Here is a 10339-nt window from a genome sequence, read left to right as displayed (position 1 = left end):
GGATCGGAGGAGGGAGATAGGCACGGAAAGGTCATTGGTTGGAGCTTTTGGGGAGCGAGGCCAATTAGAGCGTGAACAGAGGAACCCAGCGGCCAATGGGCAGCGCCTTTGGGGGCGGGAGCAGAGAGACAAGGAAATGCTGTCACCGCCGTTAACACGCACGTGGAGGTTAGTTAAAGGTATAGGAAGATCTCCTGCAGCTCAGGCGGGGCAGAGGATATGTCCCGGGGGCTTGAGGGGAGTGGTCAGTATTAAGTGGCTGGCCCATAGTAGGTGCCTGAAGGTGAGCTTAGGGCAGGAAGTACCCCCTGGGAGGGGAGACTAAGTGGAATGGGAAAAGAAAAATGGAAAATGGAATTAGGGGCCAGACTGAGGTAGGGTGATGGGGACACATAGAGAAAAGGGTAATCTGGTTGTGGGAGAAATTAGGGCATGAGAGTGGGAGAGGTTGAAATGACTTGTGGACCATGCTCCAACTGGGGAGATGCAGTGGGGTTAGGAAGAGACGGTGAGGTGAGAAGGAAGATGGCTGAATGGAAAGGGGGAAGAAGGAAATTTGGGACCAAGGCATCCCAGACGAGAGTTGTTTTCCTCTTCTAGTTTCGTTTTTGTTTTGTTTTGTTTGAGACACAGACTAGCTATGTGGCTCAGGCTGGAGTGCAGAGGCGCGATCTCGACTCACTGCAGCCTCTACCTCCCAGGTTCAAGCAATTCTCTGCCTCAGACTCTCGAGTAGCTGGGATTACAGGCACCCGCCACCACGCCTGGCTAATTTTTCTATTTTTAGTAGATACAGGGTTTCACCATGTTGGCCAGGCTGGTCTCGAACCCCTGATCTCAAGTGATCCACCTGCCTTGGCCTCCCAAAGTGCTGGGTTTATAGGGCATGAGCCACCGAGCCCACCACCTCTTCTAGTTTTGAACCCTCCCTCCAGCCTCATTTATTTAAGCAAGGGTCAGAGCATACTGCTCCCTTTGCTCATGGTTTCCCATGCCATGGTGCATTGGAGTTCATAGGAGCCAGTGTCCTGGTATATGGCAAGGCTGCCAATGTCTTGTCTCTCCAGGGCCTCCCCGATCTTTGTCAAGCTTTCCCTCTTCCACATTTTGCCCATCCTAGGTAGTAGGAGTCTAGCCCCTAGGTCAATGCCAGCAATTGCCAACTGAGAGTACACAGAGCAGGTGGCTGTGCATAGCCATTCCAGGCAGTGGATGCAAGGCTGAAAAATGGGAAACCCACTTGTGCCTAATCCAGTTCTGACCTGGCTGGGGCAGCCTTAGGTTGAGACCTCTCTGTAGCCCTGCTTACCACCAGCATCAGGAAGGGGAGCTGCAAGAGCCATCTAGGCAGGCACCCAGGACTGTGCCAGGTAAGGGGAACTTCCTGGCCTGCCCAGGTGTCTGCATTACAGCTGAGCTTCATAAAGCTCTATATTAGATACCTGTCATCCTTTATGTGTACATAGCTTGAGCCAGATAGAATCTGGAAGACAATTTTGCTGCAAAGAAATAATACATGTCTCAAGGCTTAATGATATTTTCTATGGATTCTCCGTTGGTTGGAATTTTTTGTGCTGCCATCATTTTCCTCCATCAGCATAATTGAGAGAAAGTTAACTGGATTTACTTTTCTGAAGTTGTCTTTCTATATAAGAACATTGCTGTCTTCCTGCCCTCCTAAGCCCCTGCAGTTGAACCTGTGTAAGCAGTAATGAATGCACTTCGACTTGGATGGCTTTTGTTCTTTTTTTTTTAATTTTTTTTGAGATGGAGTCTCCCTCTGTCACCCAGGCTGTAGTGCAGTGGTGCGATCTTGGCTCACTGCAACCTCTGCCTCCTAGGTTCAAGCCATTGTGCCCCAGCCTCCCGAGTAGCTGGGATTACAGGCATGTGCCACCACACCTGGCTAATTTTTTGTAATTTTAGTAGAGATGGGATTTTGCCGTGTTGGCTAGACTGGTGTCGAACTTCTGACCTCAAGTGATCCACCCACCTCAGCCTTACAAAGTGCTGGGATTACAGGCGTAAGCCACCACGCCCAGTCATGGGGTTTTTCTTCACACTCTTTTAGCACTCCTAGGCTGCTGCTTCCCTGGACCTGGATTCTAGGACACCAAGACTAAGATCATCTGTGTACTTAAAAGGCAACAGCTCAGTGTAGTGGGGGTAAATACATATTTATGTATTAATTCAGTAGACATTTGTTAAAGACTTCCTTTGGACCAGACACTGAACCAGGTCTGAGAACATTAAGATGAAGATGACAACCTGGGCTTGTAGTCTACAGGGGGAGGCAGATTTATGAGCTTAAGAATTGTTGTGGCCTTTTTTTTTTTTTTTTGATATAGAGTCTCACCCTGTCACCCAGGCTGGAGTGCAGTGGGATGATCTCGGCTCACTACAACCTCTGCCTACTGGGTTCAAGCGATTCTCCTGCCTCAGCCTCCCGAGATATTTTAACAGGTGTTTCTGTGCAGTAAAAAGGAGCAAAAAGAAGAGGATCCAACAGTCAGGAAAGCCTTCAAAAAGGGAGTGGACATTTGATGTCTTAATGAGTAAGTTTTTGCTGGATGGACAATGGAACAGCCGTTCTAGCAAGAGGGAACATTGTGAGTAAAGGCATGGTGCACCTGGGGGACCCTGGAGATGTGTGATACTGCTGGAGCAAAGGTGATGAGAAAACAAGCTGATCAAGCAGGCAGGGGCTAAATGATCCTTGCTGAAGAGTAATCACGAAGGTGGTGCTGAGGGCCAGGCTTTTAGACACAATGATTCTGATATTTTATCCTGTGATATTTTTTAGCCTGTGAACCAGCATCTAGTTCCTGCTTTTTAAAGACCAGATGGGAAGAAAAGTGCTAGATTCTGACAGCCTCTCCTTCCCTTGGTAATTAGCAAAGAAGGGTGCAGCTGACTGCCTTTTTGTATTTTTCCCTTTGTCTCGAAGATAGTAACTAGACTTGAGTTACTTTTCTGCTTAGTCAGATTTGGTGTCTGGATCACAAAGCAGCCCCGCAGTGCACAACCAGAAGGGAAACAAGCCTCCTGGCTGCTTTTGCTACTGATGCAACCACCAGCAGGGGCTTTCTGAGTGGGAGAAAGGAATTATTTTACTGTTCCAGTCTTTTCTTGAGAAAGTCCTAAATGAACAGAAAATACATAGCAAAAATTTTATTGTACAGAGAGGCACACTGGTTTCTCAAGATGAAACAAAAAAGTCTGCATGGCCAGGTGTGGTGGCTCATGCCTATAATCCCAGCACTTTGGGAGGCCGAGGCAGGTGGATCACTTGAGGTCAGGAGTTTGAGACCATTTCTACTAAAAATAAAAAACTAGCCAGGTGTGGTGGCGGGTGCCTGTAATCTCAGCTACTCAGGAGGCTGAGGCATGAGAATGGTTTGAACCTGGAAGGTGGAGTTTGCAGTGAGTGGAGGTCACACCACTGCACTCCAGCCTGGGCAACAGAGACTCTGTCTCAAAAAAAAAAAAAAAATCTGCATGTGGGTTTGGGGACTGTGCCTTGCCTGTTTTCTACTAATGCTTTTGCATTTACTTTCTATTTTTCTTTTTTAAGACAGAGTCTCACTTTGTCACCAAGGCTGGAGTGCAGTGGTGCAATCTGGGCTCATTGCAACCTCCGCCTCCCAGGTTCAAGCAATTCTCCTTTCTCAGCCTCCCTAGTAGCTGGGATTACGGGCGCCTGTCACCACGCCTGGCTGATTTTCTTTATTTTTAGTGGAGGCGGAGTTTCACCATGTTGTCAGGCTGGTTTTGAACTCCTGGCCTCAGGTAATATGCCCTTCTCGACCTACTCAAAGTGCTGGGATTGTAGGCGTGAGCCACAGCACTCGGCCACATTTACTTTATTTTTATTTTTATTTTTTTTTGAGACGGAGTTTTGCTCTTGTTACCCAGGCTGGAGTGCAATGGCGCGATCTCGGTTCACCGCGACCTCCACCTCCTGGGTTCAGGCAATTCTGCCTCAGCCTCCTGAGTAGCTGGGATTACAGGCACGCGCCACCATGCCCAGCTAATTTTTTTGTATTTTTAGTAGAGATGAGGTTTCACCATGTTGACCAGGATGGTCTCGATCTCTTGACCTCGTGATCCACCTGCCTCCGCCTCCCAAAGTGCTGGGATTACAGGCGTGAGCCACCGCGCCTGGCCCCACATTTACTTTCTTAAACCACCTTTTTTCTAATTATCTGACTAAGTTATGTATTTCAGTTTTACTTTAGTGATTGAATTTGTGTTTTGGAATCTGGCTCTGGTGACCAAGTGGGTGATGAGAAAGGGAGGGCGAGGCTGGTGGCAGGGATACCTTGGGAGATGCTGCAGATTTGTCTAAGTGGAAGGTGGGGGCAGGATCCCGATGCATGAGTATGGGGTAGGGTTTGTGGAGATGAGGGATCCACTCATCAGGACTGGCTTTAGGTGACATGGGTGGTGCTGTTCATTGAAGTGGGGCACGTTGGAGAAGGAGGTTTGGGGGAAAGATGAATTCCTTAGCAACATTTTGAGTGTAAGGGTTGATGGGACACCCACCTTTGGCCAGGTTGGTTAATGGAGTCTGGAGCTTAGCAGGGAGGTCAGGGCTGATGATACTGGTTTAGGTAGCATGAGCCTCGAGGTGGCACTTAGAGCTGTGAGGGAGGATGAGAATGTTTGAGAAGGTAAGAGGGCCTGGGAGGGTTAGGAAGGGTGGTGCGGAAAGGGAGAGTCAAGGAGCAGTGGGAATGATGCCGGTAAAATATAGTGTCCATATTACTTTTCTTTCCTTTTTTTTTTTTGAGATGGAGTTTTGCTCTTGTTGCCCAGGCTGGAGTGCAATGTGGCAGTATCGGCTCACTGCAACCTCCACCTCCTAGATTCAAGCAATTCTCCTGTCTCAGCCTCCTGAGTAGCTGGGATTACAGGCACGTGCCACCACACTCAGATAATTTTTGTATTTTTAGTAGAAACAGGGTTTCACCATGTTGGCCAGACTGGTCTCGAACTCTGGACCTCAGGTGATCCACCCACCTCAGCCTCCCAAAGTGCTGGGATTACAGGTGTGAGCCACTGCGCCCAGCCAGTGTCCAGCTTTCTAAGAGGGGAGAGGAAGAGGGCTGATAGCAGAGCAAGGAGTGTGCTGGAGGGTCTGAAGCTCAGGAATTCTTGGGCCCAGCCTTGGGCTCAACTCAGCTTAGAGCCCCAGGGGTAGCAACACCAGGACTCACAGAAGGGTGTGTGCTTGGTGCTCTGCCAGTACATGCCTGAGCTCTGAGTAGGTTTATCGGAGGCCCAAAGGAGGTGGGTCCTCAGAGGCTTGGGGTGAGATCAGTGGAGGCTGAACCTTATCTGTGTCCTGCCTATGGTGCTTGTGACTAAACCCCTACACGATCCTTGCATGTGCTTATAGATGGCTTCCCAAATACATTGTGTGTGGCTGGTATTTCCCATTAGAATGGGAGCTCCTTCATGAGAGGGTCCACATCTCTTAACTTTCTCTGGCTCCTTCTCACAATCCTAGCCCACAAAGTGTGCTCAAAAAATGCTAGTCTGTAATATTTATGCATAAACTACTTTTGTTAAGCTTTTTGGTATGATGGGTGTTAGGTATGGTGATGGGGCATGGGATTTTTTTGCACCTGGTAGGAGCAGGGCTGAGTGTGTGTTTTGGGTTTTTGGTGTTTTTCTTTCTTTTTTTTTTTTTTGAGACAGGGTATCAGTCTGTTGCCCAAGCTAGAATGCTGTGGTATAATCATAGCTCACTGCAGCCTTGACCTCCCGGGCTCAAGAGATCCTCCCACCTCAGCTTCCTAAGTAACTGAGACTGTAGGCACACATCACAATGCCTGGCTAATTTTTTTATTTTTGTAGAGATGGGGGTCTCACTATGTTGCCCCTGGTCTCAAACCCCTGGGCTCAAGCAGTCCTCCTGCCTCGGCCTCCCAAAATGCTGGGATTATAAGCATAAGCCGCTATGCCAGCCACAAGCGTGTTGTTGACTGGAGGGATGTTGAGCTTCAAAGGCCAAGTGAATTAAATCAGTTTCAGTTCCCAGACTACCTGCCTTGGTATTATGGTGTGGGCCACAGGCAGTGAGTGGGAGGAGGCCTGGTGGTGGGTTTTCAGGCCGGCCCAAAGGACATGGTCTACCGGCTTCCTAGTTTCCTTTGAGAAATCCTGGTCAGTGCTTGCATTTATCCTGCCCTGCAGTCAGTTCTCATTTCCTTTTGCCCAGGGTCCCTATGAGCAGGTATTTGACCCTCTTTTCCAGGCCCGGAGCTTTCTCTCAGCCTCATTTACTGCCTCTTCTACTCCCTGAGGACTCCTTCACCTAGGAAACCCAATTGCCACCTGTCCTGGAATTACTGCATTTCCTTTAGAGGCTCACCCCAGCCCCAAAGACCTTGGTTGAATCACAAGTGTTCTCTGTCCCAAGGCAGCATCTCATTCCTGAGTTAGGTTCCTTGGAATCTGTGTTCTGTCAGCCATGAGCCCCTGATCGGTCTGGGGACATGAGATGCTGCAAGTGGCAAGGGGCAGAACGGAGGTGGGGCTGTGGCTGGCAAGCTCTGCCTAGCAAGTGCCCATGCCTCTTGTAATCTCCAGAATCCCAGGGTCCTAGTCATCATAGTGTGTGCTGTCCACTCCGATTTTGAAGCTGCTTGGGTGATCTTGTTCCATTTGCTTCATTTTTTACTTTCTCCATTCTAGGTCTTCTGTTCCATTTTACTTTTTAATAATTTTAGACTTACAAAAAAGTTACAAATACAGTACAAAGATGTCCCATAAGTTCTTCATCTACCTTCCCCAAATGTTAAGATCTTACTACCATAGCACAATTGTCAACACCAAGAAATTAACATTGGCACAACACTATTAATTAAACTACAGAGGCTGGGAATGGTGACTCATACGTGTCATACCAACACTTTGGAAGGCCTAGGTGGGTGGATCCTTGAGCCCAAGAGTTCAAGACAATCCTGGGCAACATAGAGAGACTCCATCTCTACCAAAAAAGTGAAAAAAAAGTATACTCTGGGCTTTTTTGAATTTCACCCTTTTTTCTGCTACTCATGTCCTTTTTCTGTTCCAGGACCCCACGCTGCATTTAGCAGTCATGTCCCCTTAGTCTCCCATCCGTAACAGTTCTCAGTCTTTCAGGTGTTTTGTCCAGCTCTCCCCGCCCCACTTAAGAATGGGTGTGATGCGGGGAAATGGGTCTGCCCACTTTGGAAATGATGCAGCAGCTTGGTTTTGGAGACAGGACAAGAGACAGGGATGGCCTTGGGCAGGGCGAGTTTTCCTTAGGGCAGCATGCACTACGAAACTTCTGCCATATTCCCTTTTGCCTGGGGTAAAGGACGATGCTGCTGTTGTGTCTGCGTGTGTGACCACAGCCCACTTTCCCACCATGAGCTGGGGAGTGCAGGGTGTCCTCCCCCAGGACTCCCAGTCATCACAGTTCTATTAAACTTTGGGCCTGCCTCCCTAAAAGCTCCCTGGCATGGGGTGGGAGGCCCTGCTCTGCTGAGTAAGACCACCTGCCTGTGGGAGGACAGTGTAGAAGACACACGCCTCATGGGACTCAGGTGTTGGCATTGCTGGTTTGGTGGATCTAGCTCCCTCTGACTCTATAGAGGGGTCTGTGCCCAGTTAACATCATGGCTGAGCTCTTCTAGGACTGGAAATTAGGAAGATACTGAGACAGTGTCAAGATTAATGACTGCGGACTGGGCCCTCTTTCCGTCCTGCAGGACAGCAGTGGACCCAAGGTAGAGCTGACCCAAAACTCAGGGGTGTACATCTCGCAACTGCAGTCTGAACAGCTGTTTGCCTGCCCCCACTGGAGGGGTCAGTGCTGGTCTAAGGTCCTCTAGGAAAGGTCAGTGTGTCGGGGGCCTGGTGGAGGAGAGGAACTGAGAACCCTGTTCACCCCTCACAGCCAGAGGAAGAAGCGGAAGCAACAGGCACATAAGCCTTTGGACACTGAGGCCAGTGGTCTAACCCAGGGGCTGTCCCACTTGCTTTGGGCAGTTGCCTCCTTCCACTTGGATAATCTCTTGGGCAGCAGGTTAAACCATTTTGGTGGCCAGGGACAGTGGCTCATGCCTGTAATCCCAGCACTTTGGGAAGCTGAGGCTGGTAGATCACCTGAGGTCAGGAGTTTGAGACCAGGCTGGCCAACATAGTGAAAGTTCGTCTTTACTAAAAATACAAAAAATGAGCTGGGTCTGTTGGTGGGCACCTGTAATTCTAGCTACTCAGGAGGCTGAGGCATGAGAATCACTTGAACCTGGGAGGTGGAGGTTGCTGTGAGCCAAGATTGCACCACTGCACTCCAACTTGGGTGACAGAGCAAGAGCCTGTCTCAAAACAAACAAAAAAAACGTTTTGGCTATTGTGATTCTGTAACTTAGGGAAGGGAAGACTGAGAGGTAGGGGGCTGTCAGGGGGTAGAGAGGATGTTACTGGCCAGGGAAGAGGGGATGGATGATGCAGAAGTCACAAACTGGTAGCTCAAGGGCTGAAACTGATCCTGCTTTTTTTTTTTTGAGACAGAGTCTTGTTCTGTTGCCCAGGCTGGAGTGCAATGATGCAATCTTGGCTCACTGCCACCTCTGCCTCCTGGCTTCAAGTGATTCTCCTGCCTCAGAGGAAGATGGGGGTTGAATAGCAGTGGGGCTTGAGGTGAACCCCAGGAAGAGAGAATAGCAGTGGGGATTGAAGTGAACCCCAGGCTAACTAGGAGGGTTCCTAAACGCAGATGGAGGGAGGAAGGCAAAGGGTCCTAGACCACTGCTCTAGTGATGAAGGAGTCAAGCGCAGACCAGGCCTTAAGAGGCAGAGAAGATGCCTTCATTTTTATTCAGAATTGAAATAATCAACAGTTTAACTTCTTTGGTCCAATTTCTGGGTATGGCAGGTGCAACCTTAAACAGGTCTCAGGTTTGGGCAGTGGAAGACTCAAATGGAGATCCTGTTCTCTGCACTCAGACCAGGACAGCTTGCATCTATCCGCTCAGGGCTCCTACCCAGCCACCCTAGGCTTGGGGCCAGGTCTGAACCCTTCTCTTGCTCCATTCTGTCTTCCTCAAAAGACATCATGTGTGGTTCGCTATAACCAGCACTGTCATCAAACAAGCGTGGAGCCTCACAAGGGCACTGGAAAGATGATTTTGGTTTTTTGAGACAGAGTCTTGCTCTGTCGCCCAGGCTGGAGTACAATGGCACGATTTCAGCTCACTACAACCTCTGCCTCCTGAGTTCAAGCAATTCTCTTGCTTCAGCCTCCCAAGTAGCTGGGACTATAGGTGCACACCACCACGCCCAGCTAATTTTTGTATTTTTAGTAGAGATGGGTTTTCACCTTATTGGCCAAGATGGTCTTGACCTCTTGACCTCATGATCTACCTGCCTCAGCCTCCCAAAGTGCTGGGATTACGGGTGTGAGTCACCATGCCTGCTGGCCTTTTTTTTTTTTTTTTTTTTTTGAGACGAGGTCTGGCTCTGTCACTGAAGCTGGAGTGCAGTGGCGCATTCTTCACTCACTTCAACCTCCGCCTTCCAGGTTCAAGTGATTCTTGTGCCTCAGCCTCCCAAGTAGCTGGGATTACAGGCATGTATCACCACATCTGGCTAATTTTTTTTTTGTGTGTGTGTGTATATATATATGTGTGTGTGTGTATATATATATATATTTTATTGATATGGAGTCTCACTCTGTTGCCCAGGCTGGAGTGCAGTGGAACAGTCTCAGCTCACCGTAAACTTTGCCTTCCCGCTCAAGCAATTCTCCTGCCTCAGCCTCCTGAGTAGTTGGGATTATAGGTGCCCACCACCATACCCAGCTAATTTTTGTGTTTTTATTAGAGACCGGGTTTCACCATGTTGTCCACGCTGGTCTCAAACTGCTGACCTCAGGTGATCTGCCTGCCTCAGCCTCCCAAAGTGCTGGGATTATAGGCGTGAGCCACCATGCCCAGCCAATTTTTTTTTTTTTTGGTTTGTTTTGTTTTAAAAAAAAAATCAGGAGGAACCCGGGGGCCGCAAGTGTCTTCGAAGTATTGATGATCAATATGTCCCTCAATTCACATTAATTCTCGCAGCTAGCTGTGTTCTTCATCAATGTATGAGCTGAGTGATCCACCGCTAAGACAATTTTTGTGTTTTTAGTAGAGATGGGGTTTCATCATGTTGCCCAGGCTGGTCTCGAACTCCTGACCTCAGGTGATCCACCCGCCTCAGCCTCCCAAAGTGTTGGGATTACAGGCGCGAGCCCCCACGCCAGGCTAATTATTATATTTTTTAGTAGAGATGGGGTTTTGCTATTTTGGCCAGGCTGGTTTCA

General features: G+C 48.9%; 1 long non-coding RNA gene across 5 annotated transcripts in view; it reads left to right on the top strand.

Annotated features, from left to right (window-relative positions):
- The first annotated feature begins 78 nt into the window (after positions 1-78).
- Positions 79-10339, top strand: part of LOC105716982 (uncharacterized) — a 46324-nt gene continuing 36063 nt past the window's right edge. For all 5 annotated transcript variants that reach the window (XR_010339109.1, XR_010339108.1, XR_010339110.1 and 2 more), the window contains exons 1-2: positions 79-168; positions 2349-2555. This is a non-coding gene — a long non-coding RNA (uncharacterized LOC105716982). The remainder of the gene's footprint in view (positions 169-2348; positions 2556-10339) is intronic.

The sequence above is a fragment of the Aotus nancymaae genome, unplaced genomic scaffold (genome assembly GCF_030222135.1).
Source record: "Aotus nancymaae isolate 86718 unplaced genomic scaffold, 86718_ANA_hifiasm-v0.15.2.pri h1tg000072l, whole genome shotgun sequence".
In the NCBI taxonomy this organism is placed as follows: domain Eukaryota; kingdom Metazoa; phylum Chordata; class Mammalia; order Primates; family Aotidae; genus Aotus; species Aotus nancymaae.
Note: the sequence above shows the minus strand (reverse complement) of the source record. Positions and strands in the feature narration are given on the sequence as shown.